The 7,109-nt window shown below is 37.3% G+C and overlaps 1 non-coding gene across 1 annotated transcript; it reads right to left on the bottom strand.

Moving 5' to 3' along the window:
* Window positions 1–2,805: 2,805 nt before the first annotated feature.
* On the bottom strand, window positions 2,806–2,878 carry TRNAG-CCC (transfer RNA glycine (anticodon CCC)). The gene has a single exon. It is a non-coding gene; the product is annotated as a tRNA-Gly (tRNA).
* Window positions 2,879–7,109: the final 4,231 nt, after the last annotated feature.

The following is a 7,109-nucleotide window of genomic DNA, read 5'->3' as shown; positions in this document are numbered from 1 at the left end:
CTGAACAATTGGACTTCAACTCCCAGCTTGCCGTGCAACACTACATCTCCTCCAGCGCGGGAACTACAAGATCCAGCATGCACTGCCCCCCTTATTCTTCACTCTGGCCCTGACACCTGCAGACCTCAAAGGCGATTTCAGAGGATTCATTAAATCCTTTAGATTAACGTAGACCTTTCTACCAAGGCCCACTTTGGTAAAAATACCAGTATTCTCTCCTTTCCTTTTGTGAAGGTATTAAATATCAAGGAATATGTGAGTTCATTTTCCACTTTCAGATTATTTTCCAGAATTGAAACAGGACAGTCTGCAAAGGCTTTTTATGAAATGGAAATTTTTATCCTCATTCATAAGGGGTGTTGAGAGAAATACTAAATTATTGCAAAGTGTAATCCTGTGTCGGTGTCGTTTTTGCAGTACTGCAAGGTTGTGCTGGAACAAGGGCTACCAAACGTGCTCCCGAATTGCATAGGAAATTACAATAAGAGCGAGAAGTGAAAAATTAACAGTCTGTAGTACCAGACTATGAAACCACAAGGGAAAGAATATCTTTCAGAATACAGAGTTGAAAAGTTCAAAAGTAGATGTGAAAAGGGTTTTCAATTTTTTTATGTGTTTAATGGTTTGAATTATATTTATTATTATTCTCACAAAAACAGGTAACTGCAACTATTTATTTTCTGTTATGCAGTAGGGCCACCAAATAACCTATCATACAAAGGATATAGCAAGATGTAACATTTTTTAGAGTGAGCAAACGAAATAATTGTTTTCTTGCCTGATTGGATAGCCAGTGGTTCCACATTTTAAAATACAGAACTCTGTTTTGATTTCTTAGGGCAGATAACATGCATTTAACAAGATGTCTGGATGCTTTCTTGTTACTTTCATGAAGACTCGGATTACAAGAATGAATGTTTTTTTGTTTTTTGGTTTTTTGGTTTTTTTGCAGTACGCGGGCCTCTCACTGTTGTGGCCTCTCCCGATGCGGAGCACAGGCTCTGGACGCTCAGGCTCAGCGGCCATGGCTCACGGGCCCAGCCGCTCCGCAGCATGTGGGATCTTCCCGGACGGGGGCACAAAGCCGTGTCCCCTGCATCGGCAGGCGGACGCTCGACCACTGCACCACCAGGGAAGCCCTATTTTATTTTTAATATCATACATTAACAGGACGAGAGAAACAATGCTTTGATTCTTTAAATAGACTACCTGGTATTATACAAAATAAAACTGTATGTATACCACAAACATTGGTAGTCTATGGATTTACAGCAAAAACAAATTTTAATTGGTTAGTAAAACAGTAGAATACTTTCCATTTTTACAACTTCACGTAGAAGTCACACAGGGAAATTATATTCTCTAACATTGGCATGGCATCAGCTACCATACAAACTGCTTTCCAACTCCAGTGTGCTAAATTATGCAGCACAAGCAGGTAAATATTTAAAACCTACGATCATGGAAAACAATCTGCTGCTTTCGATACTCATACACCAAAGCACTGTCTGTGAGAGAAAACATTTTCATCGGAATGATTCAGAGGTAGTAATAAACTATAATTAGGTTATCTGTTATTCATAGGTGTTTGTAGTAAATAAACACGTAATTGGATCCACTTATTAGGGTTGTTATTAAGGAAGCTTTAAAATATGCTAAATATTTGATACACATATTTCTAAAGTGGTTTCAATGATCAATTGTATAAATGAATGTGGGAAAGAGTCTAAAGAGTACATAATTTATGTAACAGACTTTAGGTTTTTAAAAGAGATTCTTGCAGCTGCAGTGCTCAGCAAAATTCTCTCCTCTAAATGTGTCTTTGACTTTGCAATTCAGCCAATTGCCAACCACACAGAGTCAAAACTGGACAAGATGTTCATTTCAGTTCAACAAATACATGATAAGTGCTGCTAGGGACAAAGCACTCTACCTAGGCACTATAATCTTTTTGAAGCACATACAGTTTTGATAATTAAAAAAGAATTAAAAGGGAGTGAAAAGAAGATAAGAGAGCTTTAACAGAATGGAAAACAGAAAGTAAAATATGTGTAACATCAACTTTTTTTATTATACACACTTTTATTTTTAAACCATGTGAATGCCTTACCTAGTCAAAAAAATTTTTAATTAAAAATTAAAAGACCTTTGCAGTGGAATACCTGTGTAAGGGTCACAGCTCTACACTTGGGCAAATTACTCTTCTCTCTGTGTTTCAGTTTCCTCAACTCTACAATAGGATGGTAATAAAAGCCACCATAAAGTATTTAGAACAGGGCTTGGCACATAAAATATTTTTTGAAGGTAAAATTTTAGTCAGGGTGTTGAAAGTTTTAAAAATAAACCATAACCCTATTTTTAGAAAGTACCTAAATAATGTCAATCATACAATTAGTGAACAATATGCTACTATATTTGAACCAGATAGCATTCTAAGTATTTAGAAACTGTCTTCAACATCAACTTTCAATAATCACTTATGCATTTGTTTAACTGGAACTCTTTAGTAGTGAATATACTTTCTAAAAGACAGGAGCTACATCTTAAACATCTGTGTCCTGCTCAGCTCTAAGCACCGTACTTTGTACAGAGTAATTAGTTCTCCATCAGTGCTTGTGGGAGTTCATGGTGATGACGGAGGCCCTGAAAACTCCTTTCTCATTCATACATAAGCTATTTTTAACACCCGTGCTTTATTTTTTTTAATATTTATTTATTTATTTGGCTGCCCCGGGTTTTAGTTGCGGTACACGGGATCTTCATTGCCACGTGCGGGATCTTTTCACTGTGGCATGCGGGATCTAGTTCCCTGACCAGGGATCGAACCCGGGCCCCCTGCATTGGGAGTGCAGAGTCTTAACCACTGGACCACCAGGGAAGTCCCTATTATTTTAATTAATAAATCAGATTGTATAATTAAATAACTATTAAAACCAGAATATTTGACTAATAGAATGCCACATTTAAAAACCATGAAAAACAGCAATTCACTGCTTAGTGCGTATATATATTTAAAACATTCATCTTAAGCGTCAAGTCCTTTCCAAAATTCATCATATCCCAGGTGTGTACTTTGAAAACATAGAAGTCATTCTAGTAGCATTGATTGTGACACAGCTCCAGGTTTTTGCTAGTAAACTTTTAATTCTTAACTTTTACTGAGTATACTTCTTATTCATCTCCCTCCAGAACCCAGAGAAAGATGAAGGTCCTGTTTAATAAGTAAACATGTACCATGTATGACTGATCAGGAACGTTATTTTGAGATAAATTGAACTCAGCCTTGATGAGATGAATACCTTGTGGAAATTATTAAAATTATTTTAAGGAAAACTTGGTGAAAACGTTTTCTCCTTTCCAAGTGAACTTATTTCTATCCCCTCTCCTACATCCTCAAGCTCAGTCTTTCCACTGCCCCCTTTGCCTCAGCCTACAAACATGTACTGAATTCCCACAATTCTGAAAGCAACTTCAGCGGACTCAGTTTCCCCCCTACATGCAATATTATTCCATCTTCCTTTTCCTTTCATAACCACACTTCAGCAAGTGCTACAAAGTAAACCTTAGCCTTGAAATGCAGCACAAAATCTATTCACAGCTAATATTTACTGAACACCCAGCACTGTGCTAATTCATGGAAATATGAAAAGAATTCAGAGAAGTAACTTACGGCTCACAGTGTGATAAACATTATGATAGAGGGAAGAACAGGGTATTAAGAGAACAAGGAGTGTCAGTTATTCTCAAATTGAGGGATCCTGAAGGAGGAAGTCCTAAGATAACTTAAATGACAAATATAATTAACTAGCTTCAGAAGAGGGAGATTCGACCTGTTTAGGATAACCCAGAAATTTATTATACCTGGAACATGAGAGTTGGGGAGTGGTACTTGTATACTATGATAAGAGTGTTGAACTTTAATCTGGTTATAAAGGAAACCATTTAGGGAATGACATAATTAAATTGCATTTTAGGCTGCTGCTTGCAGGATTATGGAGAATGGCTTGGGCTGGAAAGAACAGTTAGGAGATTGTTTTCATAATTCAGGTTTTAAAAAATGGGAGACCTGAAATAAATAGTAATAAGGGAAGAGCAAAAAACTGTTCAAAGATATTAGGACAATAGAACTAAGAGGAGGGGCGAAGGAGGGAAGAAATCAAAGGAGACTCCCAGGTTTCTGTTTTTTCACTTTTCCACATGTTGAGTTAGGAATGCTTAAACACCATCAGAGGACTATGCCCAGGAGGCAATTAGATATGGAGCTTAAGAGGAAGATTTGAGCTGAGTATATTGCTTTGGGACTCACTAGCTTTAGGTGAGAGTTGAAACCATGGGCATGGATAAGATTACGAGCCAGGTGGATGGGCATCTGAGCTAGTAACCAGGAAGCCAAAAGGTGACAGAAATGAGGGAGGGTGGAGAACAATATATGTAAATATCATGAAATTTTTCAAGGAACGGGATTTTTACATAAAAACAGAGGGTTACTTGTTTAGATGTAACATAGAAGAATAAGGAGAGAGCTGAACTCACCTCTGGACCCGGTGTTCATGAATAAATGAGACCAAAAAGACTAAAGGACATACTTTCAAGAAAGTTGCAGGGGGGCAGAATCTTCAGAGAAGTGTCAGCATTTGTTAAGACCAGAAGGTGAGGCAAAAGTTCTGTGAGGAGAATCCAGAGGTAGTGAATTAGAGCATCAGAGAAACAATGGAAAGATTTTGAATGGAGAAAGGTAGCAGGAGGTTGGGTCATAAGAAAGGAAGTACATGTGAGAACACACAAGAAAGATGATGACCAAGGATGCCAGGAATATGAGGAAATATTCACTAGCCTCAAGGTCTCAAAACAGAAATCCTATATAAATCTGATGTTCACCCTAACTTGTGCAGGTAGACTTCACTAGTCTTGACAGCAGAAAGTGTAACTTACTGACTTATACTCACATCTTTCTTTTACAATGGAACCCTAAATCAAACACTGTGGCCCATTTCTCTTGGTTTAAGCATGAACATGTGAGATAATTCTTGGCAATGAGATGTGAGGGAAAATCTGCTATGGGGGGCTTCTGGGAAAAGTTTTTCTCTCTAACAAAAAGCAGCACATGCTGTGTACCTACATCATAGCAGCATTATGCACAACCACTAAAAGGTGGACGCAGCCCAAATGTCCATCAACAGATAAATGGATAAGCAAAATGTGGTGTATGGACATAATGAACTATTACTCCTTAAAAAAGTAGGAAATTCTGACACATGCTACAATATGGATGAAACTTGAGGACATTATACTGAGTGAAATAAGCCAAGCACAAAAAGACAAATACAGTTGACCCCAGAACAATGAGGGAGTTAGGGCACCCATCCCCGCGCTTTTGAAAATCTGCACGTGTAACTCATAGTCAGCCCTGCATAACCACAGTTCTGCATCCACAGAGTCAGTCAGCCAAGGATTCTGTAGCACTGTAGTATTTACTATTGAAAAAAATCTGAGTATAAGTGGACCCATTCAGTTTAAACCCATGTTGTTTAGGGGTCAACTGTACTGTAGGATTTCACTTACCTGAGGTACCTAGAGTAGTCACATTCGTAGGGATAGAAAGTAGAATGGTGATTACCAGGGGCTAGGGGGAGGGAGGAATGGAGTCATTACTTAATGGATATAGAGTTTCAGTTTTGTAAGGTAAAATGGATTCTGTAAAATAAAATGGATTCTTTTTTTTTTTTTTTTTTTTTCTGGAGCTAGCCATCCTGGGAGGCCTGATTTATTACAAATTCTTTTGCAAGCATTGAACCTCTTACAGGGAAGGGTTTGTGGACCAGAACTTCGACTCTGTGAATTAATGGTGTTAGAGATGTGGTGATGGTTACACAACAATGTGTATGTACTTAGTGTTACTGAACTGTACACTTAAAATGGTTAAAATAGTTAATTTTATGTTATGTGTATTTTACCACAATAAAATAATTGAAGAGAAAAAAAGCAATGAATGCCAAGACCATTCAATGGCCAAAGGATGGTCTCTTCAACAAATAAATAGTGGTGGAACAACTGGGTTTCCACATGCAAAAGAATAAAGTTGGATCCTTACTTCATACCATGTTCAAAAATTAACTCAAAATGGATTAAAGATCTAAATATAAAAGTTTAAATGTTAAAACCCCTAGAGTAAAACATACAGGTATATCTTCATGACTGGGATTTGACAACAGCTTCTTAGATGACACCAAAAGTACAAGCAAGAAAGAAAAAATAGAGAAATCATACTTCATCAAAATTAAAAACTTTCATGCATCAAAGGACACTATGAAGAAAATGAAAAGACAATCCACAGAATGGGAAAAAAATATTTGCAAATTATATATCTGATAAGGGTCTAGTACCCAGAATATATAAAGAACTTAAAGATAGACAACAAAAAGACAATAATCCAATTAAAAGATGGGCAAAAGACTTGAATAGACATTCTCCAAAGGATATGCACAGACGGCCAAAAAGCACATGAAAAGGTGTTCAACATTGTTAATCATATTTTTTATGAAAAAGTGTATTTTATGTTTAAATATACATACATTTAAAGAGTAATATATAATGCTTGAAATTGCAAAATGTTTCTCAGCCACTGTATTAATCATGTATTTTGTATAACAAATTATCCATGTCTTAGTGGTTTTAAAAAACAATATTTATTATCACAATTTTTGTGGGTTAGGAATCTGGTCATGACTTAGCTGGGTCCTCTGCTTCCTGGTCTCTGCCAAGGCTGCAGTCAAGGTCAGCCAAGGTCTGTGATCCCATCTGAAAATATGACTGGGAAAAAATGTGCTTCCAAGTTCATTCAGTGGTTGTTGACAGGATTCAGTTCTTTGCAGGTTGTTGGACTGAGGGCCTTCGTTTCTCGCTGGCTATTGGTCATCGCCTCTCTCAGTTCTTTGCCACTTGAGCCTCTCGAAAAAGCAGCCTGTTTCATCAAAGCATGTGAGCCAAGAAGGCAATAGAGAGAGTCTGCTAGCAAAGTGGAAGTCACACTCTTTTAAAAGCCAATCATGGAAGTGACACCCCATCACTTTTCCTGTGCTCTACTTATTAGAAACAATCTGCCAGGCTGA

This window comes from Pseudorca crassidens, chromosome 2, assembly GCF_039906515.1.
Source record: "Pseudorca crassidens isolate mPseCra1 chromosome 2, mPseCra1.hap1, whole genome shotgun sequence".
Classification (NCBI taxonomy): Eukaryota; Metazoa; Chordata; class Mammalia; order Artiodactyla; family Delphinidae; genus Pseudorca; species Pseudorca crassidens.
The sequence above is the reverse complement of the archived record's forward strand: the minus strand, read 5'-3'. Positions and strand labels throughout refer to the sequence as shown.